Source organism: Schistocerca gregaria, chromosome 5, assembly GCF_023897955.1.
Source record: "Schistocerca gregaria isolate iqSchGreg1 chromosome 5, iqSchGreg1.2, whole genome shotgun sequence".
NCBI lineage: Eukaryota > Metazoa > Arthropoda > Insecta > Orthoptera > Acrididae > Schistocerca > Schistocerca gregaria.
In genome coordinates this window covers 656,095,770-656,111,617 of record NC_064924.1, presented here as the reverse complement: position 1 = coordinate 656,111,617, position 15,848 = coordinate 656,095,770, and the positions used below count along the sequence as shown (strand labels likewise).

The 15,848-nt window shown below is 43.8% G+C and overlaps 1 non-coding gene across 1 annotated transcript; it reads left to right on the top strand.

Moving 5' to 3' along the window:
- Positions 1-11,216: 11,216 nt before the first annotated feature.
- Trnas-cga (transfer RNA serine (anticodon CGA)) lies at positions 11,217-11,291 on the top strand. Its single transcript has one exon. It is a non-coding gene; the product is annotated as a tRNA-Ser (tRNA).
- Positions 11,292-15,848: the final 4,557 nt, after the last annotated feature.

Genomic DNA, 15,848 nt, shown 5'->3' with positions numbered 1-15,848 from the left:
ACCGTCGTCCTCGCGAATGCGAGTCCAGTGTGCTAACCACTGCGCCACCTCGCTCGGTGGCAATTGATGATTCTACAATTTGTTATATGTAGTCGTTACACTTCAGATAGTTGAGAGTGGTTCCTCTTTAGATATTTCATGGCTGTTACTGTTTCCAGTGACTTGTTGCCAGAAGCATAATGGAACAGTAGCTGATTTCTTCATGAAGTGAAAATGCACAGGTCGGCAGAGTGTAAACTGGGCGCACTTCCTACAGGACACCTATCAACATATATAGGTATCTGCATGTTGTGGCCCACCACCACCAACAACATCAACAGCAGAAGAAGAAGAAGACAGTTTTACAGACCCTAGAAGAGCTTAGGGAATCTGCGTTGTAGACAACGTGAGCTGCAGATGCTGCGTTCCAGCCTCCGAACTAACGAATACACCAAAGAATCGCATCCGCTAAGAATAAGAATAAGAGACTCCAGGAGATGGAACAACAATGCACCGATCTTCCACTGCACGTACGAGTCGCCGAAAGCGTGGGGTAATTCTTCGATGAGTGATTATTCAACAACTCCATCAGAATATCAACGAAATAGACACCTCATGGGGTCAATAAAAGACACCATCGAAACATGTACACGCTGCGAATTTATGAGGTAAACCATGATAACACAATATATTTTATACTGGAGAGACAGGACGAACGTCAATACACGTCTTAAAAAGCTAGAGAGACACATAATGTTACATCATAAATCTGCCGTGCATGAATCCCGAAATGAATGTGCGAAGCTTACACAATTCGAGGAGGTTTAGTTGCTAGTAAGCCACAACGGGTGTCTGCGACGTGAATCGCTGAAGGCGTGACTGGCATACTTGTTTTCCGTTGACAGTAATATAGCATGCAGACTGGACGTCAGTGTCAAGATACGGAGCGCATACCGATCGCCAAACGGTACACCAGTCAAAGTGGAATGCGTTCCTTCAACCGCATTCGGTAACCTGTGCTGCCGAAGGAGGCTAGCCCGTAGTTGGGAAGGTAGGCGTCGGCAATTGAAATCAATCGTGTGACGCACATCACTTGCGAAATCGAATCGTAAGCATCGGATGGTATCAGCTACACGCAAAGGAGCAGTGCTATCCGCAGGAAGCCCCCCGCTATAGCCATTGCGGTCGATTTGCAGACGTTAAGCCAAGCTACCAGGAGCTTCGCCATAGGCGTTAAGCCACGCCAGACTCCCTAACCTCAGCACTGCTGCGAAGAATGATGACGGGATAGCCTGCATAAGCAGTGCAGGTGAATACATGGCTACCTGGAGATATCGCAGAGAGGCGTTGACGGAGGCCGCGTAGCTACGGTTCCAGGGCGAAAGCGTACAACATTGTAGACAGCGGGCAGCCTTGACGACGGATAGAGATGAGAGGAGCGAGACGGCCGTTGTAGAGTACAAGAGACGTAGCTACACGAAGGCGATTCATTACGACGCCGACGGTAGCATCAGGGTATCCCATATTGCGGAGCGCCCTTTTCAAGTAGTCGTGATCGACACAATAGAACGCCTGGCTAAAGTCAAGATCTGTTAAAAGTCCGGGCATACGACGACGAGCTTTAGCAAGAGCGATTATGTCCCGATTACAACAGAGGGCAGTGCCGATGTTATTGGCATCTACCAAAGAAGCTTAACCAGGGGAAACCACGTGCCGACCCGTCCGTTTAAACCGCGCAGCCGGCAGATAGGTAAATATCTTTGTGTCGCTGTTGAGTAACCTCAGGGGTCGGTAATCCGTGAGATACCCCACGGCTTGTAGATGGGAATGAGAAAACCGTTGAGGAAGCCGTCTGGGATCGGTACGAGAGGTGACATAAGGTCCTTACAAATTTCTGTCCATACTGTCGCCAGGAGGGAACGAAATGTCCGGTAAAACTACAATGGGAGGCCGTCAGGGCCAGGTGACCTGTTCGTAGAAACCGCTGAACTTACTAGCAAGGTAGTGACATTGTTCAGGGTAAAGCATTACATAACGTGCATAGAGGGCATACCCTAAATCCCGTTGGGTACCAAAACACCGCCCATCATCGGTCATAAGAACATTAATCAAAGTCCTCCACGGTGGCGCAGTTCCACCGTCACATGATCATAGATGGACGCTCCCGGAGTAACCTGTCGTGTGTGCGTGCTCTAACGATAGCTCCTTCAATGTGACGGCGAGAGAAGGATGCGAGCAGTGCCGCAGAACGATTCGCCATCGCCTGGGACTCTGGCGAATACGGCACCATAGTACACTACTGGCCATTAAAATTGCTACACCACGAAGATGATGTGCTGCAGACGCGATATTTAACCGACAGGAAGAAGATGCTATGATATGCAAATGATTAGCTTTTCAGAACATTCACCCAAGGTTGGCACCGGTGGCATTGGGCATTGAGTCAAACAGAGCTTGGATGGCGTGTACAGGTACAACTACCCATGCACCTTCAACACGATACCACAGTTCATCAAGAGTAGTGACTGGTGTATTGTGACGACCCAGTTTCTCGGCCACCATTGACCAGACGTTTTCAGTTGGTGAGAGATGTGGAGAATGTGCTGGCCAGGGCAGCAGTCGAAAATTTTGTGTATCCAGAAAGGCCCGTACAGGACCTCCAACATGCGGTCGCGCATTATCCTGCTGAAATGTAGGGTTTCGCAGGGATCGAATGAAGGGTAGAGCCACGGGTCGTAACACATCTGATATGTAACGTCCACTGTTCAAAGTGCCGTCAATGCGAACATGATGTGACCGAGACGTGTAACCAATGGCACCCAATACCATCGCACCGGGTGATACGCCAGTATGGCGATGACGAACACACGCTTCCAATGTGCGTTCACCGCGATATCGCCAAACACGGATGCGTCCATCGTGATGCTGTAAACAGAACCTGGATTCCGAAAAAACGACCTTATGCCATTCGTGAACCCAGGTTCTCTGTTGAGTAGGCTATCGCAGGCGCTCCAGTCTGTGATGCAGCGTCATGGGTAACCGCAGCCATGGTCTGCGAGCTGATAGTCCATGCTCCTGCAAGCGTCGTCGAACTGTTCATGCAAATGGTTGTTGTCTTGCAAACGTCTGCATCTATTGACTCAGCGATCGAGACGTGGCTGCACGATCCGTTACAGCCATTCGGATAAGATGCCTGTCATCTGTACTGCTAGTGATACGAGGCCGTTGGGATCCAGCACGGCGTTCCGTATTACCCTCCTGCACCAACCGAGTCCATATTCTGCTAAAAATCATTGGATCTCGACCAACGCGAGCACCAATGTCGCGATACGATAAACCACAATCGCGATAGGCTACAATCCGACCTTTATCAAAATCGGAAACGTGATGGAACGCATTTCTGCTCCTCACACGAGGCATCACAACAACGTTTCACCAGGCAACGCCGGTCAACTGCTGTATGTGTGTGAGAAATCGGTTGGAAACTTTCCTCATGTCAGCACGTTGTAGGTGTTACCACCGGCGCCAACCTTGTGTGAATGCTCTGAAAAGCTAATCATTTGCATATCACAGCATCTTCTTCCTGTCGGTTAAATTTCGCGTCTGTAGAACGTCACCTTCGTGGTGTAGCAATTTTAATGGCCAGCAGTGTACATAGTAGTATGGAGAATCAAAGAATGATTTCCGAGAACATATTGCGGCTAGAGAAGAATTTCATTCCGTACAAAGCGTTCTACTTCATACGCCTTCGGTCGGCCATGATCCAAAGGAAAAGGTAATCTAATTGTGGCTTGCGGTAGGAAAACGCCGTGATGGTCGGACTCGGAGGCAAGCCGCTACTCGGAAGTAAACAATGCGCGCTCGCTCGCAGGCAACACAACAATGGAGACGCAAAGAAGGCGTGCGCGCCTCAGCACTGCCAAAGGCAGACGAACCACTGCCCCACATCATCTCGCATGCCAGCAGTACTCGTCAAGGACAATACGTGCTCGGAGGCTGCCCCACCTCGCGCAAGACGTGAACAATCCTGCGGAAGGCAAACACCGTAGTGGTGGATACCAAGCGTCACCGGACACCACAGCACAAAAGACGCTCCTCCCTGATTCGCCAATGAAGGCCGGTAAAATTTTCTCTTAAATTATGGTAAATAAAGAACTGCTCAACTCCCCTACGCTTCCAATATCCAATTATATGGCGAATTTTATTTATGCTCCTTTCAAGCAACTATGGGAGCCCTCATTCATTTCACTGGTTTGACGCGGCCCTCCACGAATTTCTTTCATCCTCTTCCTCTGAAAGTAGCACCTGCCACGTACGTTCTCAATTGTTTGCTGGATTTAGTCCGCTCTCTGTCTTCCTCTACTGTTTCTACCCTCTACATCTCCCTCTAATACCATAGAAGTTATTCCTCATGTCTTAAAAGATGTCCTACTATCATCTCACTCCTCGCCAGAATTTTCCATATATTCCTTCTTCGCCGATTCTGCGGAAAATCTCCTCATTTCTTATCTTATGAGTCCACCAAATTTTCAACATTCTTCTATAGCAATACATCTCAACGGTCTGATTCTCTTCTGTTCGGTTTTCCCAGCCCATGTTCCACAACTGTTTCACTACTATACAAAGCTGTTCTCCAAACGCATATTCTCAGAAATTTCTTCCTCAAATTAGGGCTTATATTTGATATTAGTAGATTAATCTTGGCTAGGCATACCCTTTCTGCCAACGCTAATCTGCTTTTTATGTCCCCCTTGCTCCTCCCGTCATGGGCTATTTTGCTGCATAGGCGGCAGAATTTCTTAACTTCGTCTATTTCCTGATTACGAAACATGATATTGAGTTTCTCACTGTTCTTATTTCTGCTGTCTCATTATTTTCGTCTTTCTTCGATTTACTGTCAATTCATACTCTCTATTCATTAGACTGTACATTCCATTTAAAAGATTCTATAATTGTTCTTTTATTGAGGATAGTTTTGTCATCGGCGAATACTATGGATATCATTTGACCTTGAATTTTAAATCAACTCTTGAAGCTTTCTTTTATATCCGCCGTTGCTTCATTCATGTACAGATTGAACGGCAGGGGCGAAAGACTACTTGCCTGCTTTACACCCTTTTTAATGCCACCACTTCGTTCTTGGTCTTCCACTCTCATTGTTTCCTCTTGGTTCTTGTACATGTTGCGTATTACTCGTCTTTCCCTATAGCTTAATCCTATTTTTCTTAGAATCTCGAACATTTTACATCATTTTATACTGTCGAACGCTTTTTACACGTCGACAAATCCTATGCGCGGTCTTCATTTCTCTTCAGTCTTGCTTCCATTATTAACCACCGCGTCAGAACTGCCTCTCTGGTGCCTTTACCTTTCCTAAAATCAAACTGATGGTCTCCTAAGTTTTCTTTTCCGTTCTTCTGAATATTATTCTTGTAGGCAACGTGGATGCAGGAGCTATTAAGCTGCCTGTGCTGAAATTCTCGCATTTCTTGGCTCTTGGAATCTTCTACACACCAACGTGAATAGCTGTTTTGTTGCCACTTCCCGTTCTCATTTTAGAAATACCGATGGAATGTCAGCTATCCCTTCTGTCTTATTTGATCTTAAGTCGTCCAAAGCTCTTTTAAATTTTGATTCTAATATTGGATCCCCTGTCTGTTCCCTGTCGACCCCCGTTTTTCCTTCTGTCGGGTTATCACAAAAGTCTTCCTCTTCATAGGGACTTAAGAGTACTCTTTCCACATATTCGACCCCTTCTCTGCATTTAACAGTGGAATTTACATTACACTTTAAATGATGCCACCTTGCTTTTACTGTTTTGACATTTCTGTGTGCTGAATGAGCCCTTCCGACAGTCATTTCTTTTTCGATTTGTTCACATTTTTCATGGAGCCATTTCGTCTTAGCTTCCCTTTACTTCCTGTTTATTCCGCTTCTAAGTGACTTGCATTTCTGTGTACCTAAAATTCCCTTTACATTTTTGTACTTCCTTCTTTCGTCGATCAACTGAAGTATTTTTTCTGTTACCCATAGTTTCTTCGCAGTTACCTACCTTCTACCTATGTTTTTCCTTGCAACTTCTGTGATTGCCCTGTTTAGAGATGTCCATTCCTCTTCAACTGTACTGCCTACTGAGCTATTCCTTATTGCTGTATCTATAGCTTTAGAGAACCTCAAGCCTATCTCTTCACTCCTTAGTACTTCCGTATCCCGTTTCTTTGTGCAATGATCATTCCTAACTAGTGTCTTGAACTTCAAACTATTCTTCATCATTACTACATTGTGATCTGAGTCTGTATCTGCTCCTGGGTAAGCCCTATATTTTAAAACAGTGAAAAACACATTTGGATAAAAAAAATTATTCTGAAAGCGCTTCAGAGGAATTCTGAGTTCGTTTATTTCTCACCCAGAATCGATTAACGCGTTCCATTGGTTCGTACAGTTTCTGGTCTTTAGCAGAGCTCAGGGACATCCTTTCTTTGTGCGCCATCGCTGGCCCCTTAAGTCAAACAAGCGAAAGGTCGCTCCCACAGTTGCAGTGGTCCTTGGGAAGCTTCGTCTGGATTGTTATTATCTGATGAGGTGCTTTCACTCTGTTTGTCAGGCTTTCAGCAGTACAGAGAAACATGGGACAATGGCAATCAGATACTTATGGTTAATATCGTACAATCACTTTCGACACCCTCACAGATGCTTATCGTGTTTGCCTCAGTCTGTTATTCTGTTTTATTTCCCACTATTACTGCTATTTTGATCACAAACCATTATCACTTGATAATGTCCTGTGATGGAAATCCAATAGTGGCCAGCAGTTAGTCGATTAACAGTTTAAGAGTAACATCCTGTGTGCTGCTTATGGCGTTAATACTGTTACATACTGATGATCTTTTCAGACAACACAGACATTTGATAAATTCATTAACCTTCGACATATCATCCTTCGCAATCAGCTTTTGTAAAATGTTCAAATGTGTGTGAATTCCTTAGGCACCAAACACACCACTTTAAACTAATTTACGCTAAGAACAACACACACACCCGTGCCCGAGGGAGGACTCGAACCTCTGGCGGGAGTGGTCACGCAATCCTTGACGTGGCGCCTCAAACCTGGCGGCCATACCGCACAGCTCAGCTTTTGCAACATGGAGGATTACTTATTGTAGGAAGAATGTATTTTTCAAATATATTTGTAAAGAGCCAGTCTCCTGTGTTCACGTGTTCTTTTAATAGTTCCTGTATAACGAAGAAAAAACTCCCACACAAAGTCTAGTTGTTCAGTGAAATGTAATAATAGTAACTATTGTATTCTGTCACACGGTAGTGAAAATGTTTCGATGATTAGCGACACTGAAATGACCTGTTGCTGAAACAGAACAGAGCAGGAAAAAATTTTGTTTTCTTTTTGTGTAAGAGCGCGACCTCATTCACTGCTTTTTCTGTTTCTCTGGTAGTCTATCGCAGCGAGCAGAGAAGCTGCGTAAGTTGTGTTGAAATTATGGTTTTTGCTGGTTTGAAGTAATTGAATGTAGTATCTGTTTATAACTTTTGAGATTATTTTAAATCTACTACCAGTGTGTATAATTACACTAGTTTTTGCTGTTGCATAACTTGTTACAGACAGGATCCACGGATGTCGGCAGAAGAGACGTAAGGACCGAGCATGTACTGCATTCAGTCATCGATTTGTCGTTGCTCACAGCAATTAGTGACCCTGAAATTATAGGATGATCATTTTTAATGTATCTTGCATTTATTTCATGCAGAAGATGTGCGAATTATTTGATCATTTGTCTCCGAACAATGTTGCTGTTGGTATTTGGCCATGTCAGACAACGGCCCCTGCTTAATAATTAGATGGTTCACCATCTTACAATGACGTGTTGTTTGTGATATTACGAGGATTACATAAAAGTAAAGTAAAAAGGGAAGTGCAAAGTGTCAAACACTTGCTACTATGGAATACGAATTCCCTAATTAATTATTTTAAAATTATATCATGAGGCATTGACCCCAGACGTTCGAAACAACGCGTTCTATGTCGAGTGATAATTAAACTTCATCTTGTCCTTGTAAACGTTCCAGCAGTTTGCAATTATCTATGTTAGCCTTTAGCCCTCTGGGTCTCTCGCAGGCCGAACATATTTCTTCCCTCCCCCCTCCCCTCCTGGCCCCTTCCGCTGCCTCCCTCCCCAAATTTGAATGTTTCACTAAGATCCTCTTAGATTATTTGTATCCGCTTCTTGACACACACATGTTGATAATAGATCGTACAAACTAAGTTTTTCTTGTCATCAAATAATTTTTAAATACCTGGAAGTTTCAAAACTGGCTCTACTTCTGTTGCGTATCTTGTCTGTGATACACTTTCTAATAGTTGTGTCATTCGATAAATGGTTCTAGACACCTGTTGTAACATATGCCCTGAAAACATCAGCCTCTACATCACGTGTAATTCTTCTGCCTTAGAAATGAGATTATCATGTAATTCTATCCTATTATTATTTTCAGCGAGACCAATTTTTATTTCTTCTTCATCTATTATGCCATATTTCTTTAAGGGCGTTTATACCCCTCCTGGAATGACCGCAGGCTTACGAAAATGTAAATACATAATTTTTATAATTGTCTGACGGGGCAACGAAATTGAAACAGTTCTAGTTACTGAAGACTGGAAATACTGTTGATCAGAAAAAATAACATGCCGTGTTTTCTCGCACATAGCATTTCATACACCTTCTCTGAAGAAAATTGTCAGGCCTATTTCCAGCATTTAGACTCTCCAATAACTTGCTGCAGCCTTATAAAAACACGGAATCAGATAATTCTATGTTTCTTCTTGCAGTTTTGCAAACAAGGAGTAACGTAAAGTCGGACTGAACAATGTCTACATTCAGTAAAGCGTGTTACTGAATTTCTATCAGAATCAAATATGCCTAATATACACTCCTGGAAATTGAAATAAGAACACCGTGAATCCATTGTCCCAGGAAGGGGAAACCTTATTGACACATTACTAGGGTCAGATACATCACATGATCACACTGACAGAACCACAGGCACGTAGACACAGGCAACAGAGCATGCACAATGTCGGCACTTCTACAGTGTATATCCACCTTTCGCAGCAATGCAGGCTGCTATTCTCCCATGGAGACGATCGTAGAGATGCTGGATGTAGTCCTGTGGAACGGCTTGCCATGCCATTTCCACCTGGCGCCTCAGTTGGACCAGCGTTCGTGCTGGACGTGCAGATCGCGTGAGACGACGCTTCATCCAGTCCCAAACATGCTCTATGGGGGACAGATCCGGAGATCTTCCTGGCCAGGGTAGTTGACTTACACCTTCTAGAGCACGTTGGGTGGCACGGGATACATGCGGACGTGCATTGTCCTGTTGGAACAGCAAGTTCCCTTGCCGGTCTAGGAATGGTAGAACGATGGGTTCGATGACGGTTTGGATGTACCGTGCACTATTCAGTGTCCCCTCGACGATCACCAGAGGTGTACGGCCAGTGTAGGAGATCGCTCCCCACACCATGATGCCGGGTGTTGGCCCTGTGTGCCTCGGTCGTATGCAGTCCTGATTGTGGCGCTCACCTGCACGGCGCCAAACACGCATACGACCATCATTGGCACCAAGGCAGAAGCGACTCTCATCGCTGAAGACGACACGTCTCCATTCGTCCCTCCATTCACGCCTGTCGCGACACCACTGGAGGCGGGCTGCACGATGTTGGGGCGTGAGCGGAAGACGGCCTAACGGTGTGCGGGACCGTAGCCCAGCTTCATGGAGACGGTTGCGAATGGTCCTCGCCGATACCCCAGGAGCAACAGTGTCCCTAATTTGCTGGGAAGTGGCGGTGCGGTCCCCTACGGCACTGCGTAGGATCCTAGGGTCTTGGCGTGCATCCGTGCGTCGCTGCGGTCCGGTCCCAGGTCGACGGACATGTGCACTTTCCGCCGACCACTGGCGACAACATCGATGTACTGTGGAGACCTCACGCCCCACGTGTTGAGCAGTTCGGCGGTACGTCCACCCGGCCTCCCGCATGCCCACTATACGCCCTCGCTCAAAGTCCGTCAACTGCACATACGGTTCACGTCCACGCTGTCGCGGCATGCTACCAGTGTTAAAGACTGCGATGGAGCTCCGTATGCCACGGCAAACTGGCTGACACTGACGGCGGCGATGCACAAATGTTGCGCAGCTAGCGCCATTCGACGGCCAACACCGCGGTTCCTGGTGTGTCCGCTGTGCCGTGCGTGTGATCATTGCTTGTACAGCCCTATCGCAGTGTCCGGAGCAAGTATGGCGGGTCTGACACACCGGTGTCAATGTGTTCTTTTTTCCATTTCCAGGAGTGTAGATAATGGAAACTTGTTCCTCAAATACCACCCATAGCATCTGATGATGGACTTTGAAACCAGTTATAATTATGTTGTAAGAAAGTAATTGAGTCAAAAATAGAAATAATGTCTTATTTTACAACAACGAATCAATTTATCAGTGAGTTCCACCATTTTGTTTTGTCTCCTCTATCAGCGCGTTATGGTACCGTGGTTTACCAGAGCTGCAGGCAGGCGCCTGCAAACAAAAAAAACTCCATTTTTCCGAAGTGACAAAACTTCATGACTTTCCTCGTATGAAGGAAATATGTATTTCAGCGTCAGTCACGGAGAGTTTATTTCATCCACTACGCGTTTCAGTGGTTGATCATGATCATCAGATTGGAAGGTTTCTTTTGCGTGATTCTCATTAGTGGTAGCCTTGACAATTTCGTACAGCAGCACTTTAGGTGGGCGAGAGATTAGGTTGTGACTTGTACTGTTAATAATAAAGTGAATTAACTATTGAACTTATAGAAATGACATGGCAGATGGTCTAAAGATATTAAAGGTACTTACAGTCGGAAATGAGCAGTACGTGTGCTGCATTCTGCCTTTGAAATTTGCTTATGCTTGAAACTTCCTGGCAGATTAAAACTGTGTGCCCGACCGAGACTCGAACTCGGGACCTTTAATCTGCCAGGAAGTTTCATATCAGCGCACACTCCGCTGCAGAGTGAAAATCTCATTCTGGAAACCTCCACCAGGCTTTGGCTAAGCCATGTCTCCCCAGTATCCTTTCTTTCAGGAGGGCTAGTTCTGCAAGGTTCGCAGGAGAGCTTTTGTAAAGTTTGGAAGGTAGGAAACGAGATACTGGCAGAAGTAAAGCTGTGAGTACCGGGCGTTAGTCGTGCTTCGGTAGCTCAGTTGGTAGAGCACTTGCCCGCGAAAGGCAAAGGTCCCGAGTTCGAGTCTCGGTCGGGCGCACAGTTTTAATCTGTCAGGAAGTTTCATATCAGCTCACACTCCGCTGCAGAGTGAAAATCTCATTCTTGCTTATGCTTCTCTCTGCACATCAGCCACACAATGTTTTTGTTATGTAGCAAAGAAGACATTTTCGCCAAAGACTTTACGTAACAGAATCGTAGGTAACCGAAGACTGATTAACACGTGTATGTACAATCAGGGTAACCTTTTATCAGTCAGGGTATTTTTGCACCATTGACCACTTTTATTTCAGATGTCTTCTGCTAAACCAACTTGCTGCTCCACCTGTTTGCGTTGTTTTATACTAAAAGCAACAATATTATTACCTCTGTGATTTCTAGTTAGCATTTCAGTCGTCTTTCCAACTTCCTACATTCTCTTAGGCTTGTGATTATCCTTCAGTTGCGTTGGCTGTGAAGAGAGCGTCTGCCGACAATGATTTAAGTTCAGCAATGCCAGGTCGACACAAATACCTTGGTATTTCAAAGTAAACCTACAGTACTGAATTAACACTGTTTGTTTTTACTTCTTATTAATACCTGATATCCTTCTGGTAAGATCTAAATTTACCCAGAGCATTAGATATAGGAAAAATTCTTTTTTTTTTTTTTTTTTTAAGTCTGATCTAAGGTTACATTGAATGACAGCTTTGTACCAGCGTTAAAATTGAAATTTTACTCTAATAGGACATAGCATTCATTTTCAGTTTTCCAAGCACTCAGTAATAGACCTAAAACGTCAGAATGTCTGTTGTGATGCGTAATTTATTTTGCGTTCAGTATTTTCAAAAAATGGTAAAAAGAGGTAGAAAGCTACCCTATTTGACTTTACATTTCATGTGTTGTTGTGCCACAGTGACAAGGAGATTTTCTTATATGCATTTAACAACAGCAGGGACTCATTAAACTACATCTGAACCTTGCAAAAAGTTTCGACGCATAGATTTTTAGATATTTAATTCATTCCCATGTTCCTATTCTGAGTTTATTTCCTCATACAAATCTTTGCCCCCATACAGCCATAAATGTTATCAAGCAGGCAATACTGTAAAACTCTATTCCTATAAAAATTTAACTCTTTTTGGCATACGTCTCTGCGTCATTATCTTCTAGTGAAACACATTATAAAGTAGGCAATGCATTTAGAAACTGTTTCGTCTACCTATATGGACTTCAATAAGTTACATACATTTCATTTTCATTGTGCTATTACTCGTACGACGAAAATCTAATAATCATGGGCGACTGGAATGCAGTTGTAGGGGAAGGAGTAGAAGAAAACGTTACAGGAGAATATGGGCTTGGGACAAGGAATGAAAGAGGAGAAAGACTAATTGAGTTCTGTAACAAGTTTCAGCTACTAATAGCGAATACCTTGTTCAAGAATCACAAGAGGAGGAGGTATACTTGGAAAAGGCCGGGAGATACGGGAAAATTTCAATTAGATTACATCATGGTCAAACAGAGATTCCGAAATCAGATACTGGATTGTAAGGCGTACCCAGGAGCAGATATAGACTCAGATCACAATATAGTAGTGATAAAGAGTAGGCTGAAGTTCAAGACATTAGTCAGGAAGAATCAATACGCAAAGAAGTGGGATACGGAAGTTCTAAGGAATGACGAGAAACGTTTGAAGTTCTCTAACGCTATAGATACAGCAATAAGGAATAGCGCAGTAGGCAGCACAGTTGAAGAGGAATGGACATCTCTAAAAAGGGCCATCACATAAGTTGGGAAGGAAAACATAGGTACAAAGAAGGTAGCTGCGAAGGAACCATGGATAACTGAAGAAATACTTCAGTTGATTGATGAAAGGAGGAAGTACAAACATGTTCCGGGAAAATCAGGAATACAGAAATACAAGTCGCTGAGGAATGAAATAAACAGTGCAGGGAAGCTAAGATGAAATGGTTGCAGGAAAAATGTGAAGACATCGAAAAATATATGATTGTCGGAAGGACAGACTCAGCATACAGGAAAGTCAAAACAATCTTTGGTGACATTAAAAGCAACGGTGGTAACATTAAGAGTGCAACGGGAATTCCACTGTTAAATGCAGAGGAGAGAGCAGATAGGTGGAAAGAATACACTGTAAGACTCTATGAGGGTGAAGATTTGTCTGATGTGATAGAAGAAGAAACGGGAGTCCATTTAGAAGAGATTGGGGATACAGTATTAGAATCGGAATTTAAAAGAGCTTTGGAGGACTTACGGTCAAATAAGGCAGAAGGGATAGATAACATTCCAACAGAATTTCTAAAATCATTAGGGGAAGTGGCAACAAAACGACTATTCACGTTGGTGTGTAGAATATATGAGTCTGGCGACATATCATCTGACTTTCGGAAAAGCATCATCCACACAATTCCGAAGACGGCAAGAACTGACAAGTGCGAGAATTATCGCACAATCACCTTAACAGCTCATGCATCGAAGCTGCTTACAAGAATAATATACAGAAGAATGGAAAAGAAAATTGAGAATGCGCTAGGTGACGATCAGTTTGGCTTTAGGAAAAGTAAAGGCACGAGAGAGGCAATTCTGACGTTACGGCTAATAATGGAAGCAGGGCTAAAGAAAAATCAAGACACGTTCATAGGATTTGTCGACCTGGAAAAAGCGTTCGACAATATAAAATGGTGGAAGCTGTTCAAGATTCTGAAAAAAGTAGGGGTAAGCTATAGGGAGAGACGGGTCATATACAATATGTACAACAACCAAGAGGGAATAATAAGATTGGACGATCAAGAACGAAGTGCTCGTATTAAGAAGGGAGTAAGACAAGGCTGTAGACTTTCGCCCCTACTCTTCAATCTGTACATCGAGGAAGCAATGATGGAAATAAAAGAAAGGTTCAGGAGTGGAATTAAAATACAAGGTGAAAGGATATCAATGATACGATTCGCTGATGACATTGCTATCCTGAGTGAAAGTGAAGAAGAATTAAATGATCTGCTGAACGGAATGAACAGTCTAATGAGTACACAGTATGGTTTGGGAGTAAATCGGAGAAAGACGAAGGTAATGAGAAGTAGTAGAAATGAGAACAGCGAGAAACTTAACATCTGGATTGATGGTCACGAAGTCAATGAAGTTAAGGAATTCTGCTACCTAGGCAGTAAAATAACCAATGACGGACGGAGCAAGGAGGACATCAAAAGCAGACTCGCTATGGCAAAAAAGGCATTTCTGGCCAAAAGAAGTCTACTAATATCAAATACCGGCCTTAACTTGAGGAAGAAATTTCTGAGGATGTACGTCTGGAGTACAGCATTGTATGGTAGTGAAACATTGACTGTGGGAAAACCGGAACAGAAGCGAATCGAAGCATTTGAGATTTGGTGCTATAGACGAATGTTGAAAGTTAGGTGGACTGATAAGGTAAGGAATGAGGAGGTTCTACGCGGAATCGGAAAGGAATATGTGGAAAACACTGATAAGGAGAAGGAACAGGATGATAGGACATCTGCTAAGACATGAGGGAATGACTTCCATGGTAGTAGAGAGAGCTGTAGAGGGCAAGAACTGTAGAGGAAGACAGAGATTGGAATACGACAAGCAAATAATTGAGGACGTAGGTTGCAAGTGCTACTCTGAGATGAAGAGGTTAGCACAGGAAAGGAATTCGTGGCGGCTGCATCAAACCAGTCAGTAGACTGATTAAAAAAAAAAAAACAACATTACTCGTACACATAAATGTCTAACAATCGAACTGGGAGCCGGCCGGAGTGGCCGTGCGGTTATAGGCTCTACAGTCTGGAGCCGGTCGCAGGTTCGAATCCTGCCTCGGGCATGGATGTGTGTGATGTCCTTAGGTTAGTTAGGTTTAATTAGTTCTAAGTTCTAGGCGACTGATGACCTCAGAAGTTAAGTCGCATAGTTCTCAGAGCCATTTGAACCATTTGGAACTGGGAAATATTCAGAAATAGTTTAGTCAGTTCCTACTGCTGTTAAATATATATAAAAAACTTCTCCACAACACATGAAATGTACGTTCATGTCTTAATCTATCTTCGGTTTCCTATGTAAACTTTGGTTTTAAACTCTTGCGCGAGAAAGCGTAACTTCTTTACCGCATAACAATAGTATTGTATGGCTAGTACACTGAGAAGCACACACGAATTTCAGCAGCAGAATGCAGGACACGTGCCGCTCTTTTAGAACTGTGACTACCTTTAATTTCTTTAGACCTTCTTCTAACTCGCTTCTAAGTTCTGTGGTTAATTCACTTTCCTATTAAGAGTGGACGTTACAATCTAAATGCTCGACCGCCTCGCATGCTGCTCCACAAAACTGCCGATGATTGCCACTAATAACAACCATGTAAAAGGCGCCATCCATCCGATTATGACAGTTACCCTCAAAACGTGTAGTAGACAAATAAGACTGTGTGACAGCACAGAGATGTATACTTCCTTCATTCTGATTTAACAATTGCAGTCGTCACAACATTGTCCGTAATGGATGTAGCTGATACTCCTCGTACATTAAAAATGTTTGCAGAACACAGTACGCATTTAATGTAATGATCGTACTGTTTCTGCAGTACATGGAA